The sequence below is a fragment of the Lissotriton vulgaris genome, chromosome 3_1 (assembly GCF_964263255.1).
Source record: "Lissotriton vulgaris chromosome 3_1, aLisVul1.2, whole genome shotgun sequence".
NCBI classification, from domain to species: domain Eukaryota; kingdom Metazoa; phylum Chordata; class Amphibia; order Caudata; family Salamandridae; genus Lissotriton; species Lissotriton vulgaris.
This window is the reverse complement of record NC_141689.1, coordinates 950,707,641-950,734,668: the sequence shown is the minus strand read 5'-3', so window position 1 is coordinate 950,734,668 and position 27,028 is coordinate 950,707,641. Positions and strand designations below refer to the sequence as shown.

The 27,028-nt window shown below is 48.7% G+C and overlaps 1 protein-coding gene across 2 annotated transcripts in view; it reads left to right on the top strand.

Moving 5' to 3' along the window:
* Nucleotides 1-27,028, top strand: part of KIF27 (kinesin family member 27) — a 479,420-nt gene that overhangs the window by 63,745 nt on the left and 388,647 nt on the right. The gene's annotated exons all lie outside the window — the stretch shown is intronic.

Below are 27,028 nucleotides of genomic sequence, written 5' to 3'. Positions count from 1 at the left end.
GAGTGAGTGCAGACAAAGGAACTACTGTTAAAAATACTAAGTGGTACGTGGACTAAATATCCTTTATTAATGTCTGCTACAAGGTATGTAAAAATGCCTTCACTGATACTTTGATAGCTACTTGGTCGAAGCCTTGTTCTTGCCCTCATGTTAATGGGGAGGTGGCCAGACCTGTGCCCAGTAACCCAGATTTTCTCACCAACCACCCAGCCCCAGAAAGTACAGGCTTCAGTCAATAAGGTGAATTCAGTCTTATTTCTGTCCACTTCTCTGGTTCGAGAATCCAAGAGGATTAATGCTTTTGCACAGGTTTTCCTCCAGCAGTCTTTCTATGTGGTCTGTACATGGTGTTTGTCCACTGGTCCATTACTCACATTCCCTTTGGAACATGATCAGTGAGATTTAGCTGGTAATCCTGGAAGACCTTAGGACCTCTTTGGCCCAGACGGTGCCAACGTTTCACAGCTGAGTAACAGGTATGAGTCTTGTATTGCAGCAAACATAGAGGGGTTCGGGTATTCTACATATTAGTCAGAGCTTGATTATTTGAGAGGCGTGTTTGTGCAGCAGCTACTCGAGTTACGTTTTGCTTGTAAACACTGGAGTAATTTAAACACCACTACCTGCAATCCGAAAGAGGCAAATGAAAGTGTCCTTCTTCAAGAGGCCTGTATATTGAGCGTTGTTAAGTTGTTACACCAAAATCCATTCTTTATAGAAATGCAGAAGGAAGTGCTATTTAAAAGGTACGTTTTTATGATTATATGACTGGATACACCTAGGCCTTGCATTCTTTTTCGAAACCCCAGTGACTGAAATGACCTCAGTTCCCTTTTAATTTACTCTTCTTAATGCAGCTGCTATGTGAGTGCATGTAGATCCATTGTTCCTGTGTCTTCATCGCTTGATTTTGCTCGAAAGAAAGTGTCACTCATAGTCGTCTAATGGCACTCATATTTACACTGAAATTATGAAAAAGTCACACAAAAGTAATCTGAAACCTTGGCAGCTTTGAGAATGCTTTATAAATGCTGCACAGTCAGTCCTTGCGAAATCGCGTGTATGTTTCCCTCTTGCTATCTGCCCTATGTGTCTCCTGATCTCATCCTCAACCCTCCCCTCTCGCATCACAAACCATGTGGCCCTTCGTGAAAACATTTGTTAATGGCAGCCCCGTCATGCGCTGCAATTACCAAACATTTTCACAATGGTTCACAAACTAAAGGCTAGGCAGTCCAGCTTGAACCGTCAGCCTCAAACCTGACTGCTCCTCTAAATCACCCATGTGTAGATCCCAATGTCTGAAGGTCAGTTACTGACCCCAGTCACTTTGTTACAGCCAGCAGTGCAAGTTCTGGGTCAGCTGTCTAACCCACTGTGAGAAAGTGCCATCTTTCTTGCATGGTATGCACCCACGTTTTGCTGAATATCATGTGTACTTTGACTGAGTGTGCCCTGGGCTCCTGCCAATCAGGTGCCCAGGGGCTGTGTTCCTTCCCTAAAACTGTGTTGAAGCTAAAACCCAATTGGCATCTCTGGCCACATGTCAGCCCCTGGTAAATGGTACCCTAGGTACCCAGGGCATTGTGACCAGAGAAGATCCCTAAGGGCTGCAGCACTTATAGTGCCACCCTTAGGGGCCCTGCACCCTGACACACACACACACTGCCTTTGCAGGCTGAGTGTCCTGGTGCAGAACTAAGCAAAGAGTCGACATGGCACACATCCCTGTGTAGAAGAGTGCCGTGCACACCACTTTTAGCCTTTTTCTTTTCTTAACCAAATTTTTCCATTTTGAATCATTATGCGTGCTCACTGGATAGCGTGATCTGCCCTTTTATCACGTGGGGTTAAACAACATTCGTATTGGAGCAAAGCTTCACTCCAAATCCAGGGGCAGTGCAAGATCACATGTTCAATGTTTTTAAGCATTTCTATCGCCATGCAAGTTAATCCAAATCAATCCAAGTACTCCAAAAATGTTTTGATCGCATTCCAATTTATTAAGATCTTTCCACACGTAATTCATATTTGCGTTTTATACTAGCTTCTCATTCCGTGAATATGCAAATCCATGCCTTTTTCCCAGCACGTCGAAAAAACGTCAGACATCCTCAATCGTTAGTGATTCTGTTACCCAATGCATTTAGGGCTTAAAAATAGCCCTTCCTCAGGGGTTCACTATAGAATAAAAGAACATGGCTGTTAACATTTGACTTCAAATCAAACTGCTTCACATGCTTAAAACTGTACCTTATGACGAATCAACCCGTGTACAACGCTTACCCTCTTAACCCGGTACTGTGATATTACCGTAATTGAACATGAAATTTTTTTAAACCACCCTCGATGTCCCGTGCTATACACCATCCTTTACCCTGCAAAACATCACCATTGTCCCACCCTTATTCTGCTGTTTCGTCCCTTTACCGTACCCACTGTTCTTTATCCCAAACGCCTACTCTCAAAATCGTACCTTTGCAACTCGATTCGGTTCTTCAACTTTTCACCACAGTTCCCTCTAGCTGGCAGCATTTGAATGCGCTCCATCATTTCCATCTATTTTAACTGTTCTGAAGTTGCCCCGCCTTTAAAGCTGCACCTATCGTTACCACTTAATTAGCAAAGGTGCAATCGCTCCTGCCTACAAGCCTCACAGTGCACTTCACAATCAGTGGTCAAACCCAATGGTGATTTGTAATTCCCTTCTCTTTAAACCAACCCATTATTCCTCAATTGTATTCGTGGTTCCACAGATACCTTGTGGGCATGGCACACATCCCTGTGTGCCATGCCCACAAACCCACTACCCTGGCATACATCAGTCACCCCTCTAGCTGGGTGCTGTATGCCAGTGGTGAGGGCACAGGTGCATGAGCCCTGTGCCCCTACAGTACCCAGGGCCATTCCTGGGCACTGTAAGCGGTCGCTCCCCTCGCTGCTCCCTGCACATCAGCCTGCTTGCCTCACTCAGAACCACCTAACATTCAGAAAGCAACTTAAAACCTGGATATTTGACAAGTAACTCCCCACCCTTCTTCAAGCGCCTTGAGACCCTCTGGGTATGTAGCGCGCTATATAAATTAATTGAATTTAATTGAATTGATGCCATTAAGAGTATATGGTGCTGGGAGGTTGTCATTATGAACTCCACAGTACCATAATGGCTACACTGAAGACTGACAAGTTTGATATCAAACTTCTCAGCACATGAAATCCACACTGATGCCAGTGTGGGATTTAATGTAAAATGCACGACAGAGGGGCCCCCTGAAACCTAACCTACAATCCACGTCTTGTCTGAGAGGCTGCCTATGCTGCCACACAGCAGACATGGTGCTGGACCCCTGAGTGGAGAGCCCCCGCTCTCCTGGGCCTGCAACAATGCACATCCTCGGCGAGGTGCTAGGTCTCCTCCCCCGGGATGGGCAGGGGGAAGCTTCAAAGGCATACCGCCTTTGTGACCTTCTCCAGACCACTTGCTGTACTCAGAAACAGGCCCCCACCGGTTCTGAACCCCACTCTGGCGGGAAGACTGGCGGGAAACCCTACGTGAGGAAAGAGGTGTGCCAGCCTGTGCCAACTCCACCCCTCAGGTGGGAGAGGCGAGGTGAAGAACAACTCTAGGCTCCGGCCATCTTGAGGTTGGGGAGCCCTGCCCAATCAGAGATAGGCTCCTGCCCCTTCCCACAAGAGAGGAGCAGGATAGGGGGTGTACTCACACCAGGACAGGGACCTGTTGGTCCCTGCCCTTCCCCTACCTGTTACCCCCCTAAATTTAGTATTTAGGGGCACCCTGAACCTTCCTTCCTCAGATCCCGATATCGAAACAAGAAAGAAGACCAAGAAAAAGACGACTTGCTGTGCAGCTGCTAACAAGAGGACGACACCAACTGACTTGGCGCCAGCCCTACCGGCCTGTTGATCCTTCTTTAACCTGCCTGCCTTGACCCTCTTAGTGACTGGGACTCCCATGAGCAGTGGTTCTGCTCAAACAGCAATACCCCAGGTGCTAGCCAGGAACCGCGAATCCAGCACACTCTGCACCCGCCGAGCCCGGCCTGTTCCTGAGTGGACAAAGACCCTGAGTACTTCCCCCCGGCGATTCTGACCTGGAATCGAGTGCCCAAGGACCCTCCTCGACGACCCAGACGACGCCTGCAGCCGCGACCAGCAGAGGGTAAGATTTCCCGACGTCAAAAGACACCCCTGCACCTGGCTCCCCCCGCCTCCTGTGCCCAACTCCAGGGTGCCTACCTATCTTCAAAGATCCCAACTTCCCTCTCGAAGTGTTGGTCGCTCCTGAAGAATCTCCTTCCCCGAGCCTGTAGCCTTTGTTCCCTTTTCAAGCTCTCCATTGAATAACATTGAGCGCCCGACAGCTCAAAAGCACCCTGCACCCAGCCGCCCGACTGCACCTGGCAGTGCAACCTTTGTCCTATCCTACTTCCCCATTTGCCCTCAGCAAGTGACCAGGAGCCCGGCTCCCACAGCCGCATGGCCTGCTAGCCAGCAGCCACCAACCGAAGGCCCCTGCCTCTCATTGGATAACTTCTGGTCTAACTACCTCTGCACCCGGCTGCCCCTGTGCCGCTGAGGGTGTACCAACTGTACCTACTTGACCCTGGGAGACCCCTGAGTCTATGCCCAGAACCTTAACTCTACCAGTCGAGTACTTACCTAAAAGCCGATAACTCCCTTTTCTTCCATAGGCTAACATTGACTGGTTTCACTTGGAAATTCTTCAAAGTGTGGAGTTTTGGAACTTTACAATATTCATCTAAAATCAGCCGAACAACGAATTCCAATTTACTCACCTGTTATCAGGAGAGACCTCAGTGCTGCATCTTTTAGCCCAGTACTGACCCTGAAAAGTAATTCTAACCGTACTTACCAGTAACTTGATTTTCCTTCCATAGGATATCATTGCCTGCTTTTTGCTGAAAAAGTTTCTACGTGTCAATTTTTGAAAATTACAAATATTCTTTAAAAATCGTGCCAACGATAAAAACGAAATTACTTTCCTGTTTTAGATAGATAGTGAAGTAGTGTGGCTCACTGGTTAGAGGCGGCAGACCCGAGAGCAGAGGACGGCCCGGGACCAGGGTTCGATTCCCGGCGCGGCAGGTTTCTGGACCAGGGTCAGCGGACTCGATAATTCTCTCGCCTCGGTGCCCACTCTGATCAGCGATCACACTCGGCAACTCTGGGCATTAGCTTGCCTCATCTTCACTAACGGCCCCACCAGACCGCCGGGGATGCCTGGTCTCACCCTGGAGATACCCATTAAGGGACCATCTCTCAGGGAAGCCAGGAAGGGTTTCGCAGCGGTCGAAGCGCCTTGGGACCCTACGGGTAAGTAGTGCGCTATATAAATGCCTATACATTTACATTTACATTTACATGTCCCAGTGCTGAACCTAGGAGTCCCAAAAACATACAGTGCCCACACCATAATTACTTAAACAACACTAAAATAGGGAAAATAAACCAATTTATTGTAACTTCCCTATGACAATATTTACTTTGTGTCCATTATTTTATGTTTTTATCTTTTTCAAAAACTTATAACAGAAAAAGGACAATACATGTACAATATTTACAAGACTAGATACACTTTGTACAAGTTTCAGACATTAACATTATGTACAATTTAAAACGTTCTTGCATCAAACATTTATACATAAACAAAAATATATTACATATATCATGACTTCATCATAGGGCTCCTCCTCACGCCTGGAGGCATGGACCATAACCTGCCAAAGCAGGAGAGCTCTTGGTATTTTGGAGAGCACTATAGGATACGGTTTGTGTGGGGTGGTGTACATCTAAAAAAGTGGGTATACTAATCCCTCATCGAGTGAGTGCAGACAAAGGAACTACTGTTAAAAATACTAAGTGGTACGTGGACTAAATATCCTTTATTAATGTCTGCTACAAGGTATGTAAAAATGCCTTCACTGATACTTTGATAGCTACTTGGTCGAAGCCTTGTTCTTGCCCTCATGTTAATGGGGAGGTGGCCAGACCTGTGCCCAGTAACCCAGATTTTCTCACCAACCACCCAGCCCCAGAAAGTACAGGCTTCAGTCAATAAGGTGAATTCAGTCTTATTTCTGTCCACTTCTCTGGTTCGAGAATCCAAGAGGATTAATGCTTTTGCACAGGTTTTCCTCCAGCAGTCTTTCTATGTGGTCTATACATGGTGTTTGTCCAGTGGTCCATTACTCACATTCCCTTTGGAACATGATCAGTGAGATTTAGTGCCAGTGTGGGATTTAATGTAAAATGCACGACAGAGGGGCCCCCTGAAACCTAACCTACAATCCACGTCTTGTCTGAGAGGCTGCCTATGCTGCCACACAGCAGACATGGTGCTGGACCCCTGAGTGGAGAGCCCCCGCTCTCCTGGGCCTGCAACAATGCACATCCTCGGCGAGGTGCTAGGTCTCCTCCCCCGGGATGGGCAGGGGGAAGCTTCAAAGGCATACCGCCTTTGTGACCTTCTCCAGACCACTTGCTGTACTCAGAAACAGGCCCCCACCGGTTCTGAACCCCACTCTGGCGGGAAGACTGGCGGGAAACCCTACGTGAGGAAAGGGGTGTGCCAGCCTGTGCCAACTCCACCCCTCAGGTGGGAGAGGCGAGGTGAAGAACAACTCTAGGCTCCGGCCATCTTGAGGTTGGGGAGCCCTGCCCAATCAGAGATAGGCTCCTGCCCCTTCCCACAAGGGAGGAGCAGGATAGGGGGTGTACCCACACCAGGACAGGGACCTGTTGGTCCCTGCCCTTCCCCTACCTGTTACCCCCCTAAATTTAGTATTTAGGGGCACCCTGAACCTTCCTTCCTCAGATCCCGATATCGAAACAAGAAAGAAGACCAAGAAAAAGACGACTTGCTGTGCAGCTGCTAACAAGAGGACGACACCAACTGACTTGGCGCCAGCCCTACCGGCCTGTTGATCCTTCTTTAACCTGCCTGCCTTGACCCTCTTAGTGACTGGGACTCCCATGAGCAGTGGTTCTGCTCAAACAGCAATACCCCAGGTGCTAGCCAGGAACCGCGAATCCAGCACACTCTGCACCCGCCGAGCCCGGCTTGTTCCTGAGTGGACAAAGAACCTGAGTACTTCCCCCCGGCGATTCTGACCTGGAATCGAGTGCCCAAGGACCCTCCTCGACGACCCAGACGACGCCTGCAGCCGCGACCAGCAGAGGGTAAGATTTCCCGACGTCAAAAGACACCCCTGCACCTGGCTCCCCCCGCCTCCTGTGCCCAACTCCAGGGTGCCTACCTATCTTCAAAGATCCCAACTTCCCTCTCGAAGTGTTGGTCGCTCCTGAAGAATCTCCTTCCCCGAGCCTGTAGCCTTTGTTCCCTTTTCAAGCTCTCCATTGAATAACATTGAGCTCCCGACAGCTCAAAAGCACCCTGCACCCAGCCGCCCGACTGCACCTGGCAGTGCAACCTTTGTCCTATCCTACTTCCCCATTTGCCCTCAGCAAGTGACCAGGAGCCCGGCTCCCACAGCCGCATGGCCTGCTAGCCAGCAGCCACCAACCGAAGGCCCCTGCCTCTCATTGGATAACTTCTGGTCTAACTACCTCTGCACCCGGCTGCCCCTGTGCCGCTGAGGGTGTACCAACTGTACCTACCTGACCCTGGGAGACCCCTGAGTCTATGCCCAGAACCTTAACTCTACCAGTCGAGTACTTACCTAAAAGCCGATAACTCCCTTTTCTTCCATAGGCTAACATTGACTGGTTTCACTTGGAAATTCTTCAAAGTGTGGAGTTTTGGAACTTTACAATATTCATCTAAAATCAGCCGAACAACGAATTCCAATTTACTCACCTGTTATCAGGAGAGACCTCAGTGCTGCATCTTTTAGCCCAGTACTGACCCTGAAAAGTAATTCTAACCGTACTTACCAGTAACTTGATTTTCCTTCCATAGGATATCATTGCCTGCTTTTTGCTGAAAAAGTTTCTACGTGTCAATTTTTGAAAATTACAAATATTCTTTAAAAATCGTGCCAACGATAAAAACGAAATTACTTTCCTGTTTTAGATAGATGTCCCAGTGCTGAACCTAGGAGTCCCAAAAACATACAGTGCCCACACCATAATTACTTAAACAACACTAAAATAGGGAAAAGAAACCAATTTATTGTAACTTCCCTATGACAATATTTACTTTGTGTCCATTATTTTATGTTTTTATCTTTTTCAAAAACTTATAACAGAAAAAGGACAATACATGTACAATATTTACAAGACTAGATACACTTTGTACAAGTTTCAGACATTAACATTATGTACAATTTAAAACGTTCTTGCATCAAACATTTATACATAAACAAAAATATATTACATTCAAACCATGAGGAAAACAAATTTAGAGGGGGAATATGAAACAACTTAGTAACTTATAAGTGTTTAAGTACTGGACCAGCCGGTCCTAGTATGTTGCAAAGACAATTTATTCCACCCAAACAAAACTGCCGACGCGTTTCTAGACCAGGCGTGACATCACTGGTCTTTCATCAGAGCTGTGGATTCTGAATATCTGAAAAATGCAAAAACATTGTTTTGCTTTATCAGCCTTAATGGCAAGGGATTCCTTTTTCAATGGAGGCTACAGAAAATGAAGGCTACATACCAATTTTTCGCTAGAGGAAATTCGAGGATATGACTCTTCAAATAGTCCAGTCCGCTATTTGTGGTGGCCCAAATGGATATCTGGATGCGTGACACTTACAAAGAGAGCTAGTGGAAACTAGTGGAAACTGTCTCATAGTTTGTGCTATGAGACCATTTCCACTAGCTCTCTTTGTAAGTGTCACGCGTACCAAACAACTCACTTTATTGTTTTAGAAAAAACGAACTCGATGGTCACGTTGTACAAGCGATTTCGCCGTGCTTTGGCACTCCAACAATACCAAGATACGCAATCATTCATTTGTCCTGGTTTCCAAACATGTCAAGACCCGAACGGTTTATATTTACATAAATTTTCAAAACCTTTTTAGACATCCATTTGGGCCACCACAAATAGCGGACTGGACTATTTGAAGAGTCATATCCTCGAATTTCCTCTAGCGAAAAATTGGTATGTAGCCTTAATTTTCTGTAGCCTCCATTGAAAAGGAATCCCTTGCCATAAAGGCTGATAAAGCAAAACAATGTTTTTGCATTTTTCAGATATTCAGAATCCACAGCCCTGATGAAAGACCAGTGATGTCTCGCCTGGTCTAGAAACGCGTTGGCAGTTTGGTTTGGGTGGAATAAATTGTCTTTGCAACATACTAGGACCGGCTGGTCCTGTACTTAAACACTTATAAGTTACTAAGTTGTTTCATATTCCCCCTCAAAATTTGTTTTCCTCATGGTTTGAATGTAATATATTTTTGTTTCTGTATAAATGTTTGATGCAAGAACGTTTTAAATTGTACATAATGTTAATGTCTGAAACTTGTACAAAGTGTATCTAGTCTTGTAAATATTGTACATGTATTGTCCTTTTTCTGTTATAAGTTTTTGAAAAAGATAAAAACATAAAATAATGGACACAAAGTAAATATTGTCATAGGGAAGTTACAATAAATTGATTTATTTTCCCTATTTAAGTATTGTTTAACCCCTTAAGTGCTGCGCACGACCAATGGTCGTCAGCAGCGCTACCTCCCCAGTGCTGCGCACGACCATTGAACGTCCATTCAGCACTAGTTCTAATGGACAGCGCAGCACTGGGGAGGAATGTGTAATAGCAGCTATGGAGTTAAGTAATTATGGTGTGGGCACTGTATGTTTTTGTAATTTCAAAGAAGGTCTAGCCCTCACTGTTAATTTACGGACCTATCCCCTGTTGTTGCTAAGCACCTAGGAGTCCAGCACTGGATTACAAAAGTAACCTAAACGTACTTTACCTGCAAACTGAATTTCGTTCCATAGGATAACATTGGTAATTTCAACTGAAAAAGTTTCAAATTGTCAACTTTTAAAATACAATAATATTCCTTAAAAATCACTACTGTAACCAAAACGCTTTTACTTAACTGTTTTCAGGACATGTCCCAGGACAGAATCTAGGATCCAGTCTTGTGGTTTGAAAAGTAAACTACAAAGTAACTAATTACATTTAACTAGAAATTCAAATTGAGCTCAATGTTGCATTGTGATTGAAATTGTGTTGCCTGTTGCAACAAATTGTGACTATTGTATTCCAATAGTCTATTGCCTATTTGAAAAGTATTTAACTAAAGGAATCCATTCTGAGAAAGTATATTTTGATACCTTGTTGTTTCTAAAATAAAACAACTATATCCTTTGATACAAAACAATTGGCCTAGAGTTCAGTTCTTGAGTGTGTGAGACCATTTGCTGACTGAGTGTATACAATACATTCTTTACACTGTCCTCTGATACTGCCTTACTGCTCGACCAAGCTACCACTTTAGAGAGTAAGGTTATATCTAACTTTAGCCTCTGCCAAACCTCTGGGGACTGTGGTCTCTGTACACACTGTACCTTACTTTGGTCCAGTATATACAGAGTCACTTTCTTACACCCACTTATAATCTGGGCTTCTCCAACGGAACCTTCAGAATGGGCAATTACTCAAGTCAGCTAGGGGTCTGACATTGTCCTAGGCACAAGATTATTTTCTGACGCTACTGGCATTAGTACTAGCTTCGGGATAGCAGGGACTGGTGCGGATCTCAGGCCTAGATGAGAAGCCTGTACTGCCACTGGTACGGGCTCAGGAACGGGTCCTAATGGGACATACGGTAACAGAGATGGAACCACCAGCAGTAACCTGACTGGAGGTACCCTTGCTCGCTGACATTACTTTCTTTCGAAGCCTTGTTCGTGCTCTTCTGTAAATGGGCAGGTGGCCAGACCTGCACCCAGTAACCCATATTTTCTTACCATTTCTCACCAACCACCCCACCACAGAAAGTACAGGCTTCAGTCAAAAAGGTGAATCCAATATTATTTCTGTCCACTTCACTAAATAGAGAATCCAAGAGGATTAATGCTTTAGACAAGCACAAGCTTTCTTCCTGTAGTCTTCCTCTGTGGTCTGTAAATGCTGTTTGTACGCTGGTCCATTACACACATTCCCTTTGAGACATGATCAGTGAGATTTAGATGGTTGTCCTGGAAGACCTTAGGACCTCTTTGGCACAGACGATCCATGATGACAAGATGCGGCCAAATATGTTATCTGCACAGGTCTGGATACTGGAGATTGCCTTTGAAAGTCAGTTGATCCCAGTATTATCCTTCGTAGATAAGCTTGGATGTGATCCACTGGATTCCCTGGCAGTGTACAGGCCTCCCTAATGGATATGCCTTTTGATGGGTCTGGCTTTTTCCATGAGAAGGAGGACTCCACATTTGCATGCTTTAAAGACAGCAGTGCTGCAGCACTTTCCTTATGGCTGTTGACCCCTGCCAAACAGTTTCCGCATCAATTTCACAGGTTTAAAGTCTATCCCAGGGGGCTGGCATATAAACAGAGACTGCTTTCCTAACCAGTGATGCTGCATAACCCAAGTCCTTCCATTGATTTGAATGTGAGTCTGGCAGACAGTGTATGGGTTAGCAGGGACATCAGTCCTCCCATTCCTCTTCCTCTGCTACAACAGCCACCAAAGCACTTTAGTTTGCCCATAGTGGTGCATGCCCAAGCACCTGGGGGGCAGCATTCAACAGATGGGTCTTACAGATTGTTCCAAATGTCTATTCCCTTCCTTCTCTATTTACTCCGCATTTATTCCTCCTTCACAAGGGCAAATTTCAGATAAGCACCTGTGGATTCTTTTAAAGGAGATGCTCCTATTGCTAGACAAGGGTGCTACTGAGAGTGTTCTGGACTCAGGGGGGGGGGGGGGGGTTAGAGGGGGTTGTTACTCATGCTAGTTCTTTGTTCCAAAGAAGGATGGAGGTCTCCGGCCTATTCTGGACCTTCAGCCTCCGATTGCCTTCCAGTGGAATCAGCAAAATAAAAGTGCTCATGGTGGACTAGATCTGTCTGCTCTAGACCCAGGTGACTGGATCATGTCCTTGGACCTTCAGCACCCATATGATCAAATATGCGTCCTCCAGTACCCCAGACGTTATCTGTGGATCAAGGTAGGTAAGGGGCATTTTTAGTATGCTGTGCTCCCCTTCAGCCTCACCAGCACCCCTCTGATGTGCACAAAATTGATGGCGGTGGTCGCTACCCATCTTTGGAGTTTGAGAATTCCAGTATTCCTGTACCTTGAGGACTGGTTGTTGAAGGCAGACATGTTACAGTTAGTCTTTGACCCCCCTCTGGATGATGGCAGGCTGATTGGCATCATTGGGGTTCAAAATCAAAGTTCCAAAGTCCACCTGATATCTTCTCAGAGGCTTCAATTTATTGGGGCGATCCTGGACACAGAGGAGTTCAGAGCTTTCCCTCTACTGCAAAGAGCCCAGGATGTTCAGATTCTGATTCTGATGTGAAAAAAACAATGGGGGGAAGGGGGTTAAACACAGAGATACATCTCGGATAAATCATATAACAAAAAGTATCCTGGGGAGAAAAGGGGCTAGAACAAAACATGGACTAATGTGAACTGATAATTGTCTGTGGAGTCTCTCTATTAAGGATGGATGCCTTCACCCACTGACCTGGTGGCATACTTCATCATAGGGCTCCTCCTCACGCCTGGAGGCATGGACCATAACCTGCCAAAGCAGGAGAGCTCTTGGTATTTTGGAGAGCACTATAGGATACGGTTTGTGTGGGGTGGTGTACATCTAAAAAAGTGGGTATACTAATCCCTCATCGAGTGAGTGCAGACAAAGGAACTACTGTTAAAAATACTAAGTGGTACGTGGACTAAATATCCTTTATTAATGTCTGCTACAAGGTATGTAAAAATGCCTTCACTGATACTTTGATAGCTACTTGGTCGAAGCCTTGTTCTTGCCCTCATGTTAATGGGGAGGTGGCCAGACCTGTGCCCAGTAACCCAGATTTTCTCACCAACCACCCAGCCCCAGAAAGTACAGGCTTCAGTCAATAAGGTGAATTCAGTCTTATTTCTGTCCACTTCTCTGGTTCGAGAATCCAAGAGGATTAATGCTTTTGCACAGGTTTTCCTCCAGCAGTCTTTCTATGTGGTCTGTACATGGTGTTTGTCCACTGGTCCATTACTCACATTCCCTTTGGAACATGATCAGTGAGATTTAGCTGGTAATCCTGGAAGACCTTAGGACCTCTTTGGCCCAGACGATCTATGATGACAAGATGCAGCCAAATATGTTATCCGCACAGGTCTGAACACTGGAGGTTGCATTTGAATGGCAGTTAATACCAGTATTATCCTTCATAGATAAGCATGGATGTTGTCTACTGGATTTCATGGCAATGTACGGGCCGCCCTAATGGATATTCCTTTTGATCGGTCTGGCTTTTTCCATGAGAAGGAGGACTTTGCATTTGAATGCTTTAAAGACAGCAGTGCTGCACCACTTTCCTTCTGGTTGTTGACCCCTGTCAAACAAGTTTCCACATCAATTTCAAAGGTTTAAGTTCTATCCCAGAGGGCTGTAATATAAACAGAGACAGCTTTCCTAACCAGTGATGCTGCATAACCCTAGTCCTTCCATAGATGTGAATGTGAGTCTGGCAGGCAGTGTGCGGGCCATCAGGGCCACCAGTCCTCCCATTCCTCTTCCCCTGCTACAACAGCCACCAAAGCACTTTAGTATGCCCATAGTGGTGCATGCTCAAGCACTGGGGGGACAGCATTCAACAGATGGGTCTTGCAGATTATTCAAAATGTTTATGCCCTGCCTTTTCTCTCCACCCCGCATATTTTTATCCTTCACCAAGCCAAATTTCAGACAAGCACCTGTGGATTCTTTTACAGGAGGTGCTCCTATTGCTCCCCAAGGGTGGCATTGAGAGGGTTCTGAACTCAGAAAAAGTAGGGGGTTGTTATTCTTGCTAGTTCCTTGTTCCAAAGAAGGATGGGACCTCACACCTATTCTGGACCTTCAGCCTCTGTTTGCCTTCCAGTGTAATGGGCAAAATAAAAGTGCTCATGGTGGCCTAGATCATGTCTACTCTGGACCCAGGTGACTGGATCATGTCCTTGGACCTGAGCACGCATATGTTCAAATATCCATCCTGCAATACCACAGACGTTATCTACGGTTCAAGGTTAGGTAAGGGGCATTTTCAGTATGCTGTGTTCTCCTTCGGCCTCACCAGCACCCCTCTGATGTTCACGAAAGTTATGGCGGCGTTCGCTATCCATCTTTGGAGTTTGAAAATTCCAGTATTCCTGTACCTTGAGGACTAGCTGTTGAAGGCAGGCATGTTACAGTTAGTCGGATAATGGCGGGCCGATAGACATTAGGGTTCACTATCAATGAGCACGAAGTCCACCTCATTTCTTCTCAGAGGCTTCCATTTACTGGGGGCGATCCTGGAAACAGAGGAGTTCAGAGCTTTCCCTCCACTGCTATCCAATGACTGGACGGTTTCACTTTCAACTGCCTGCATCATAATGCGGCAGTCGAAACTGAAACCGCAATTAGGCTCGGAAAGCCGCCGACCTGAGATCAGAGGCTCTCTGAGTCTCATTGTAATTGGGCACATAATGTATAATTTCCAAAGATTCAAGTTCAGGGTATCCTCGTATCTTCATTTTATATCACCGGATAGCTGACGTAGGGCATAAAACAATGTTGTTGACGTTTCGACCCTATGATCATGTGTTAGTCACTATGCATCATACCAGGTCTTCCTCAGGACTATAAAGGTAACAAACCAGAGGACAGCCTGTAAGAAATAATACCTTAGGTTAGTGTTGTGCAAATATATGTATAGTAGTTTTAAAATGAAGTGGTACCCCCTTGGTGGTCACTCACCTTCAAACACTGCAATCAGGAACACACAGCTTGTCAGATATATCATGGCATCATGGACCCCAGTCGGGGTTCACTAGGAAAGAAAAATAAATATATGGTGAGCCACCGGCCACTACAATACATTGTGTACACGCAACTCCCTGGGCTGGGCCCGGACCAGGGAGTATTTAATAAAGGGTGACGTCGGGGCACGTGACCGACGGCACAAACTGAGTATACGAGTGGCTGTGTCTCCCATGCGGTCCCGCTGTATTCAGAGTATACGACTCTGTACACCGAGTTATCTCCCCCTAAGAGTTACCCTGCTGATCTACGAGCACCTTCCGATAGCAGGGTACCACATTGGCGACGAGGGCGGGATCCGACTCCGCAAGCAACCTCGTGGCCTGTTCGTGGACGAGCCTTGCTGGAGGTCGACTGGGACCCGAGAGCACGCAGAACTGCACCCGCAGGTGGTCAACGAGTGTGAGTGCTCGAAAGGAGAGGAGCAGCCTGGCCTAGCGGGAGTTGGGGCGAATCGAGGCCTAGTAGAGGTTTCGGAGGCGTGGCGTAGGAGAGGTGGAAGTCATGCCTGACTTGCTGGAGAGAACGGCTGCTGGTGGGGCAGCAGGAGGGAGGCCGAGTCGCGCTGCCACGAAGAACCTTCCAGAATTCAGCCAGCTAGCAGATCCCGCTACAGCAGCGCCCCGCTGGATGAAGTGGCTAGGGCAGCTGGAGAATTACTTTGTTGCCACCCGGGAGACGGACAACACTGTTAAGAGGTCGCTACTGTTGCTGATGGGTGGCGATCAGCTTTATGATCTATTCCAAGATCTGACGGACACTGGGGACAGTAGTAATTATGACAAAGCGATACAGGCCTTAAATCGCTACTTCGACCCGCAAGTTAACCCCGATTATGAACATTTCCAACTGCGGCAAGCGAAACAACGGAAGGAAGAATCAATTGATATGTACTATGCTAGGCTGTGGAAGCTAGCCTGTACCTGTACCGTGCCCAGTTGATTGCGGGTTATAAGTCCTTGGAGCTGCGCAAGCGAATCCTTCGCCAGCCAGGAATCACGTTGGAGGAAATCCTAATCCTGGGGAGATCGTATGAGCTAGCAGACGCACGTGCTGGCGAAATGGAGATGGTGCGGGCGAAGAAGTCGGGAGGAAGCCAGCCCGTGTTTCCAACTCCGATCAAGGAGGAAAGGGTTGAGGCGATTAAGAAATCGTATGGCTGAGAACACGGAAACGGTGCCAAGCAGGAAGACCGGAGGCGTGAATGCCAGAAGTGCGGCATGGGGGCGCATGCCCCGAGGGTATGTCCAGCGCAAGGGAGGCAGTGCCTAAAGTTCAAAAAGTATGGACATTTTCCCAAGGTATGCCAGAGTGGGGGGCAACCAGGAGGAAGCAAGTCCCCAGGACAAAAGGTCGTAAAGGCGACCAAGACGGTGCAGGTGGAGGAAGAAGCGGATGAGAGAGGGCCACCATCGTCAGACACCGACGATGAGGAGGAGAATGTATTTGTAATCTCCCACATCCGAGGGGTGAAAACTGCCAAAAGACCCCCGCCGAGCTGTCAAGTGTGGATAGGGGAATCATATATACGAGCCCTAATTGACACAGGGGTATCAGTCAACTGGACGCTAATCAGTACGAGAAACTCAACCCCAGGCCCCGGCTGATGCCGACGAGTGCGAAAATTCTCACGTATGGTGGCACGACTCGGATTCCACTACAGGGGGTTATCCATGCAGAGTTGAAGTACAAAGACTGAGTTACCGCAACAAGGTTCTATGTCTATGTTACCTGTGATCAAGCGGGTTCGTTGCTCAGCTGTCACACGGCCGAAGATCTAGGATTGGTGATGTTTGCAAAACACATACATCAGTCACAGGCGGACAGGATTATTCATGAGTTCCCTCAGCTTTTCCAGGGACGGGGTTGCTTGAAAGGAGTCAAAGTTCGGCTGCACATTGATGAGTCCATACAGCCGGTTGCACTTCATCACCGAAGGGTACTGTTCCATCTGAGACCTTTGGTGGAAGCGGAACTGGACCGTTTGGAACGAGAGGGGGTGATTGAGAAAGTGTCGGGCCCTACGCTGTGGGTGTCTCCCCTGGTCATTGCACCCAAGCCGAAGCAACATGGGGTCATTAGGTTGTACGTGGACATGAGCTCCTGAATAAGGCCATCCGACGAGAAAGGCGTATCACCCCGACCATCGATGAGATTATGACTGACCTGAATGGGGCGCAGTGGTTCTCAAAAGTAGACTTAAACTCCGAATACCATCAATTGAGGTTGGCGGAAGAAAGCTGATACATAACCACGTTCTCTACCCATGTTGGGTTACGACCTTTCAAAAGATTAAGCTTTGGGATGTCCTCGGCGGTAGAGGTGTTCCAAGAGGCAGTACGGGAGGCGCTGTCTGAACTGGTGGGAGTTATCAATGTCAGTGATGACATTCTTATATTCTCGAAGTCGTTGGAAGAACACCATGTGAGGTTGAGGGCAACTCTCCAGCAACTGGTGGAGCAAGGACTCACTCTACATCAAACGAAATGTAAATTCTACACCACCGAAGTCGAGTTCTTTGGATATCCTTTCCCCACCCTTGGGCTGCAGGTGGATCCAGCCAAGGTGGAGGTGATCAGGACAGCAGCAATCCCTCAGACACCAACGGAAGTGAGGAGTTTTTTGGGTATGGCGAATTACTGTGGGTGATTTATTCCGCGGCTAGCTACCATTTCGGAACCCTTAAGACAACTAACCAAGAAGGACACTGGTTGGCAGTGGTCGGACAAGGAGGCTCAAGCATTTGCGGATGTCAAGAGAGCGTTGCTAAAAGGGGCCACGGTGGCGTACTTTCAGCCGGGAGCGGCGACGGAGCAGACTGTGGATGCCAGCCCAGTGGGGCTGGGGGCTGTACTTCTGCAGATGTCTGACCAGGATGAGTTGGTCTCCATCGCCTATGCCAGCAGGGCACTCACAGCGGTGGAAACCGGATATGTGCAGATGGAGTGAGAGGCCCTGGCCATCCGCTGGGCATGTCAACACTTTCATATCTATTAGGGTGGACATTCTTTCACCATGGTGACAGACCACAAGCCTCTGGTGCCCCTCTTTGCGGGAACGTCGAGGAATGGGCCTACCAGGATTGAGAGGTGGGCTATTCAGATCCAGCAATACCGGTTTGAGGTGGTGTATCGTCCAGGAGCGAGTAACCCTGTCGACTATTTGTCAGGGCACCCGATGGCTCCGAACGGAGTGTAAGGATCGGAGGTGGATGAGGGCACTGAATGCTTTGTGGAACAGTTGCTGGAAGAAGCCCGACCCCAGGCGTTGCGGCTGGAGGACATCAGGAAGGCGTCACAAGAGGATGGATGTTTACAGGCCATTGCCCGCACTTTGTGTGATCACCAGTGGAAGTGGTTCCTTAGCGGGAACAATCAAAGGTCTGCCGAAGAAAAGGAGTACTGGGAAAGTGGAGATGCTGAGGGGAACTGAGTGCCGAGGGTGATGGCATTATCCTGTGAGAATCAAGGATAGTGATACCGGCCGCCCTCCGTGACCGCACAATTGACTTGGCACATCAAGTGCACCAGGGATTAGAGAAGACCAAAGCACGCCTGAGGACAAAGGTATGGTTCCCGGGGATGGACCGGTTAGTGGAAGGCAAAGTGAGGAAGTGCTAGGCGTGCATCATAACAGGGGCCGACCCCGCAGAAGCACCTATCATCACAGAGGGTCCCTGCCTGTTGCCCTGGGAGCAAGTGAGCTTGGACTTTGGGAGCTTCCCAGACGGCAGACAAATGGCGGTGTTGGTGGACAGCCAGTCCAAATTCCCAGTGGTGGAGTTAGTGTCTTCGACGTTTGAACACCTACAACCGGCCCTGGAAAAGACTTTTGCATTTCTCGGATTGCCGGGGGAACTCTGGACGGATAACGGGCCACCATTCGAGGGGCAGGAGTTTCATGAATTTCTAGAGCAGTATGGCGTAAAGTATCGGACGATAACGCCGCAATGGCTGCAAGCCAACGGCGATGTTGAACGGTTTATGAGGACACTGAACAAAGTCCTGCGAATTGGAGTAGCTCAGGGATTCAATCTGGACAATTACCTACATCAATTTCTGAGAGCTTACCGGCAGATGCCTCATTGCACGATCAAGTGTGCGCCACACGATCTCTTACTGAAACGAGCTGTGCGTGACGGCATACCCTGTAGTGATGCGTGGACCCCTGCAGTTCTGGATCATCTGGATGTAGAGCAGTCTCAAGCCCAATGACAAAAGAACAACGATCGGGCCAGCCAGAAAAGAGGAGTCCGGCTGGTAGACCTTCCAGGTGGGAGATTATGTAGTGGGTAAAGACAGACACCCTGGGTCCAAGTTTCGTACACCGTTCGAGCCGGATCCGTGGAATGTGGTGAAAATCCAAGGAACTCTCGTGGTGGCCGAAAAAGGGAACCAGGGCATAGCTCGCAATGTGTCCTGGCTCAAGAAATGTCCCTGGCCTAGTGAGGCCGACATGGAGCCTGAGAGGAACCTCTGGGAAGATGACGCAGCCGAGGTGTCTGGGGAAGGTAGCCACCCAACGGAGGTGACTCCGGACAGAGATGGATCGAGTGCAGTGGCTGGGCAAGGATGGGCTACCCCCAGTAGCACCAGTGACCCACCGAGTGCTGAGGGTGGAGAAGATCGTGGCCGACACCATCGCTATGAGTTCCGCAACAACCCCACTCCAAGCACTCGGCTGAGGGACTTTGTGCGTTGACAGCTCCTGGAGGAAGCAGGCCCTGGGAAGTCGCAAACGGCAGGTACCTGAGCTGAGTGGGGACGCGGGGAAAGAATGAGCTTATGTTATTGGGTGAACACTTTTATTGTTATTTGTATGTTTGTTCAAATCCCGAGGTTGGATGGGATGTGGGGAGCCACTACAATACATTGTGTACACGCAACTCCCTGGGCCGGGCGCGGACTGAGTATACGAGTGGCTGTGTCTCCCATGCGGTCCCGCTGTATTCAGAGTATACGACTGTGTACACCGAGTTATCTCCCCCTAAGAGTTACCCTGCTGATCTACGAGCACCCTCCGATAGCAAGGTATCACATATGGGAATATTTTGCAACCACTATAGCAGCACCTCAGTGCTAGTGAAATCCTTCTCCTATCGGCAGGATGAGGGCAAATGCTAATTTAAATACTTACATTTATGAGCAGGAAACTATTCTCACACACAAATGTGCATGTAAAATGTGCCTTGTTAAAACTAAACATACACGTCTTTATTCGCAGTTAGATAGAGATGTAAATCACAAGACTGCACCGTTGTGCATGTAAACCGTACCGGATTAACAAGCACCGTGGGTCCAAAAATCACTCAGAGTTGAGAAAATAATATAACGTCCCAACATTAAAGAAGGGACAGGCCCGCAAAACTTACCGTATTTATTCTAAAGCAATTCCTTGTATTGGAGCAACAGCCTGCGTGCTCACGTTGCTTCTTTCAGCAGTGAAGCGCACTGACGGAGGAATGATTTGTAGCCTTCAAGCAGTGCTGGCGTCGACGTGCACTCTGCAGTGTGCGTGATGCTGTCGGACTCCTGAGTTGACGTCCCGTTCGAAGTAAAACAACTAATGGAGGTTGTATCGTCATTGAACCCCTGTGCACAACGTGGAAGAAGGGGTCATGTGAGCGGGTTTCAATTAAAATAGCTTGCTACGTCAATCACAGCCCTTCATCTTAGATGTTTGCTGCGCATCTCTGCTTTGGCACTGCAGATGGTTCAACTACCACAGAGCTGCCCCATCTTGCTCCTCCGGGCCACCAGTAAACTTCAGCCAGTCCTCGTCTGGGCCGATATGGCTGTTACCTATGGTGCTTGATTTTTTGTTTTCATTTCAGAAGTTGAAATGGAATTGCATTTGTAGCATAGGTAGATGAATGTCTCAGAGTATTGAATACATAAAAAGTAGCAGGCTACTTAAGCAATTAATGATGTTACATATGCAAGTGATAGTATTCTGTCATCTTATATAATAACTGTCCAATAGGATGAATTGTACACGATGCAAAAGTGTATCTTATGAAAATTACCAATTTTATTTTTAACAAGAAGTATAGAGATAGAATCGGGGCAAAGAAGAAAGTGAGGACAGAGGAGAAGAAGAGAGTGTGGTGTAGGAGACTGGAACTGCTGGTCCATGAAGATGGTATTTGTCTGTGGTACTGCAGAAAGGCAATGTCATTACTTGCCGTAGAGAGAACATGAGTGGAGAGAGAGAATGTTATTTCCATAATGAGAGTTATGGAGGTTTGCTTTTTTATGTCAAGAGAGTCCAATAGCTTGATGAATGGAGACAGAGGAAAATTAAGACCTACTTATATCTTTTCTATTATTGATGACACAACACAAAGTTGTTAAATACTATACTATGCCTTTGTGACAATTTTGCACAATATCAGAGACACACACTGGCACAAGTGAGTCTGATTTATACTGTGGCTCTATGTCTAGTCACATCCTGTAGACTTTATATCCGTTCTCACTCTGTGCACTTAACCGTACATCGGCTCGTACAATGCACAGCCCAGGGAAACACCTGTTACAACGAATATATCGCATCGCGCGGAGTAAATGTTACACTTTCTCTATCTTACAAACAGAACATCCTCCAGTCTTTAGCAAGCATTCACAAAGCCAGTAGGTCGTGTCTTTTCGCTTTGCCAACGCACAGCTATTGGCTTGACCAATGCTTTTTTTCCATTCAGCATTGATGAATAGAAGATAAAAATGCTTGTTTGCCCATTTGGACAGCACTGGCAAAAAAAAACCATGATGCGGTGCACGAAAGTATGCATCTTGATGGTAAACTAAGCGTTATCCCAAATGACAAATACTCATGCTTGTGGAATGTTCCGGCTGAGATTTAATTTTTCTTATGTACCATACGAAAATGGCAAATTTCAATTTTGGGGAGATGAATAAAAACATAAGTTAAATACGTGCGAAAGCTCTCTTTCGAAAAGGAACACGTTACCACTGACGTGCCCTTACAAAAAAAAGGAAATACAATTAAAATACATGGTTGGATAGGAAATGGAGAACAATTGTGGAGTGGGTGTTTGGTTGAGGAAAAGTAAATGCCACACAGCAGCAAGATTAACGTGCAACAAGGTTGGAGAAGTAGAGGACGAGGTGGAGTGAGGGTTGCTTGAATAAAAAAAGACAAAAAAACAAATAAGATTAACAAGAAAGTCAAGTAATGGTAAGTAATGGACCGAGCCAAAGCCCACCGCAACTAATTATATTTTCCACAACAGGTCTTCGATAGCAGACAGCTGATAGCTGCCTGTAGGCAAGACCTAAAAAAATTGTGCAGTGCATGTAGTAGGCAGAATTCTTACAGGACTCTAGCTAGCTAGAAGAGAACTGTCCCAAAAAAGTGTGACTGTCTGGCACCCCAACACATTTTCAATCAACATGTAAAAGGTGATTCAAAATATTAGGTAGCATTCAAGTTTCATCTCTTTCCAAGTAGCCCATCTGTATCTGTATTACACTAATGAGCCCCAAATAGTGGATGGTTTGTGGGTAATTATTGAATAATTTGGAGATGCTGGTCTTCGAAGGGAAACATTCTGTTTAAAGTGAAACTGTCAGTAGATTACGATATTCTTCGGCACTTTTGCTTGGAATAACCAAAGTTATAAAAACGGACGCTTCCCAGTGAAAATCTGTAAATACCCACTAAATTCCTCTTTTGCTTGAATTATTGTTAAATGGATCTGATAGAGACTACTAGCCGCAGATTCCTTAATGTAGAATTATTCCCAGGCATGAGACTGGATCCGGAAATTTTTGGCCCAGCATTTTTGCGCGCCGGGGTGATGGCATCATGCGACTCTGCCCAGGCGTCTTCCGCCTACGTGACATCAGCGCGGTCACATAAGTCCCACCCCGGCGCGCCTACATCAGTTTTTTCCTTTTCCTCGTGCAACGCGGATCCGGTTTGTGCTCCGGGCCTGTTTAGGCCTTTTTCCCTTCGCTATTTTGCGTGTTGTGGGAACAGTGTGCGGATGCCTTCAGGCTTTAAAACGTGCTTGTCTTGTGGACATCTGATGTCGGCGACGGACCCTCATCTCATTTGTATATGGTGTTTGGGGGATGCAGCCCCGCGTATCGTCCCCCTATCCACCGTTTCCCGGTGAAGGGGCCTCGAGAGCACAGATGGAGACATACGGGGCGGCTCTGCAGGCCTCGCTGGCTTCTCCTTCTCCTCCTTCTCCTCCTGGGAAGTCGGCGGATCCTTTGCGCAGTGCGGGGCCCTCCGCGGTGTCACCGGCGGCTCCAGCGCCGACTGGTTCGGGCCCAGGCTCGGAGGATGTGGTGCCTTTGGGGTGCAGCCCTTCGGGGTTCCCTCCTTTGGACCATGGCGCCTCTGCTTCGCCGCAAACTCATGTGGGAGTCCCTGTGGTGTCGCTGGAGGTCGCCGGGGCTCGGTTGCATTCCCAAGCCCCTCTCGGCCCTTTGGACAGACGGCAATCTTGTCTGAAGCTGAGGTGATGCAGCTATGGCGTCGGTGGCTGCTGGCCCTGGCGGCGCCACAGGGGTCGGCGAACCCCCCCTAGTCCCATAATAGGTTGAGGCTGACGAGGGACTCTGCGCACCTCCCCGGGTCCCTCTCGTCCCTCTGCGCAGGCGGCTGCCTCATCGGGGGTCGAGTCAGAGGTCGAGTAGGCCTTGGCACCCCTGGGAGCGGCGGGCCCCCTCGCCCCGTCATGGGTCGAGGCTGGCAAGGGACTCCTTGTTATGCCCCGGGTTGCTCTCGTTCCTCCATGCAGGCGGCTGTGCCTTCCTATAGCCGCTCCAGCTCCGGCCCAGACCCGGTCTCCTGCGCCGTGTGGGTGGTGGTTGCGGACTCTATGGCAACGGACAGGTGTCAGGTCGTGGACTCGTCTTCGGACGCCCCTCTTCCCCAGAGGTTGGGTGCCTGCTGGTGTCATCCTCACCTGCGTCGTTGCTTTTTCCCCAACGTCATCAAAGGGTGTCTTCTCGCCCTCACCGCGGCCACGGTTTTCGCAAGAGGAGCCACAGGTTCCCCACTCCTCGGTCCCTCTTTCTCCTTTCCGGACCTGGCCCTTGCCCACTCCGATTGGCTTAGGAGACGGCCACCTTAGTTTGCAGCCGTCGCCTACGGAGGAGCTCCTATCCCCCGCGGGGCCCAACGGAGGCGGGTGCGGCCTTCGCTCGCGCTGTTTTCACGGCTGTGGGTATTTTGCGCATGGGTGAACCGGCTGCACATTTTTCAGCGGATCATCTTCTGGAAGTTCTCCACCAGGGCTCTGGTGGGAGGGAGCTACTGCTTCCGTTTGAGGGTTCCCTCCACTCTTCCTTGACGGGGACTTGGGGGCGCCCCGCCATGGGGTTTCTGGTGCCCCAACACCTTCTGCACTGGCACCTTCTAGCACCACGTGACCCGGTGTGTCTGTCCCTCCATCCTTCTGCCTCGGGTCCTCTTTTGCCGACTGCTTTTCCATCCCTACCGCCGCTGTTGTCTCCACCATCTCGGGAGGCCTGCTGGCTGGACTGTTGGGGGCGCAATATGTTCGCTTCAACAAGTGCCGCCTTGCGGGCCCTTAACACTTTGTGTGTGTTGGCTAGGGCCACCTTTTGCTTGTGGGCCTCGGCGAAGTTCCTTGGATCTGCCGTTTCTCAGGAGAATGCTGGAGTTGACTTGCGGCACCATGCGTTGGATGGCCGGGAGCTGGCAGCGTTTATTCTTCGCTCCGCTCTGGACATCTCAGAGGCTGTTGGTCTGGCCATGACTTCTTCGGTTGCCCTTCGCCGCCATGCTTGGCTGTGGGACAGTGTGTTCCCGGAAAATGTGAGGGAACGACAGGTGGATCTTCCCTTCGATGGCACTCTTTTGTTCCATGCCCCGGCAGACTCGGCCATCCGGAGGTTCTTGGCTGCTCCTCCTCCTCCTCTTCCTCCTTCTCCTCTTCCTCCTCCTTCTTCTCCTCCCCAGTGGCCTGTGAGTTGATCTGGTCTTTGAGTGCTGTTCTGTCGTTGGGGTGGGTCGCCCCAGTTGTGTGATCTGTGCTCTTCATGTTCTTTCGAGTCCTCCTGTTGGAACTGTGGTTCTGTTGGCTGCTGGCCGGCCCTTCTTCACTGTGTGTTTTTGTTTTGGTTATCTACACCAGGTTGGCCCTGAGATTAGGCCTTCTGTTTTTTTCTCTTTGGATGCCTGACAAGCCTTCTGCGGGTTTTTTTTACCCGCGGCTCTTTCTGTTGTCCTCTGCTGCGGAAGTTTCTTCTTAAGAGGGTTCCCATGTCTTGGAATTTAACATACCCTATGTGGGGCAGTGGTATCTGTTATATAGCTTGTTCTATGCTGGGGATTTATGGTCGCCTTTGGGCCTCTGCTCTCCATGGCGTTTATGTATGTTGCCGGTGCAGTTCTCTTTTTGCTGGATTGGAATGCCTTGGATTGTTTTTCTCTGGGGTCGCTGCGCTGTTCGCTTTGTCTGCCTGCTGTCTGTGGCCTGGCGTCATGGCTCTGGTTCTACTTCTTTTTGAGTCGTGTGTGCAGGCCACTCTCTGATGTGTGTCCGGGCCCTTCTTCACCTTCGTGTTCTCTGTCCTAGGGGCTGGGATGGATTTTGTGTTCCTCCCTCTTTCATTCGCAGCCTTCCCGGTTTTCCTGGGTTCCCCCGAGCTACTCTTTCTGCTTCCGACTGCTTTATTGCGGTCGGCGCCGTTCAGGTCTCTTGACTTCTGTCTGTGGTGGGCCCGGCTGCCCTCTCCGCGGGGTGTGTTCCCTGCGGGAGGGCTTGCCTTCTTTTTCCCTCGTCTCCTTGGAGCCTCTAGGTTGCTCACCCTTCCTCTTCCTTGCATTAGCCTTGGAAGGAGGTTCTGTTGCCTTGTAGGGACGTGGGGTGCTTCGGCCTTCCCTTGCCTTGCCCTTGTTTCCTCTGTTGAGTGTGAACGGGCTTCCTCTTCTTTCTTCTTCCCACACTCCCCTTGGGGTCGGTGGTGTTCGGCCTGTAGGGGTTACCCTTGCCTGGGGGGCGGGGCTCCTCGTCCTGTCCGTTTGACTGGTCTCAGGTGGGACCCTCTGTTCTGTCCAGGTTGGTGGGTTCCTCTCGCAGACCCTCCTTCCCCGTGGGTTTGGCTAGGATATCTATTCTACGTTAAGGAATCTGCAGCTAGTAGTCTCTATCAGATGTACGAGTTACTTACCTTCGGTAACGATGTATCTGGTAGAGTCGATTCTAGCCGCAGATTCCTTCACGGCCCACCCTTCCTCCCCGTTCTGCGAGGACCTTTGGCTTGGTCTTCTGCACTCGCCTCCCGGGGAGTGGCTATGTCTTCTGTGAGTGCATCCCTTCGCTCTTATTGGCGGAATGATTTGTCTTATTCCTTTTTCCTTTCCTCCTCTTTGGCACATTGGAGGATGGGTTTACAGGTACTTCTGTGCCCCTCTGCTCTGGTTGTCCAGTGATTGGGGCTTGTCTTCACTCTTTCCCTCCTCTCCTTCTTCCCATTTTGTTGCTAGGGTTATGGCCCCTCTGATATCCTATGGGTTGGGGCTCTCTGGCCATGCCTGTGACCCTTGTCTGTTCCGGGGGTTGTCGCACTCTGTGCTGGGGTTGCCTTGGGTGTTGTCGTTCCTGCTTGTCTTGGAACTGGTTCCCCTTCATTGTTCTTGGTTTGGGTTGTAGTCCTGCTACATGTTGCCATAACATTTTACATATGTTCCTTATCTCCAGGGGGGGGGGGCTGTCTACATACTGGCAGGGTGACTGCTCTGTTCTTTCCCTTTTTCCCTGCGTTTGGGTGCTGCAGTGTTGCCACTGCTCCTTATGGATGTTGTTCATCTCCATGCCTGTTCCCATACTCCCACAGTTTTGTCTGATGGCTCCGCGTTGTGGCGCGTAAAAGTTCTCCGAAGAAAACTGACCTAGGCACGCCGGGGTGGGACTTACGTGACCTCGCTGATGTCACGTTCGCGGACGGCGCCTGGGCGGAGGCGCGTGCTGCCGGCGCGCAGGGATGCTGGGCAAAAAGAATTCCGGATCCAGTCTCATGCCTGGGGATAATTCTACGTT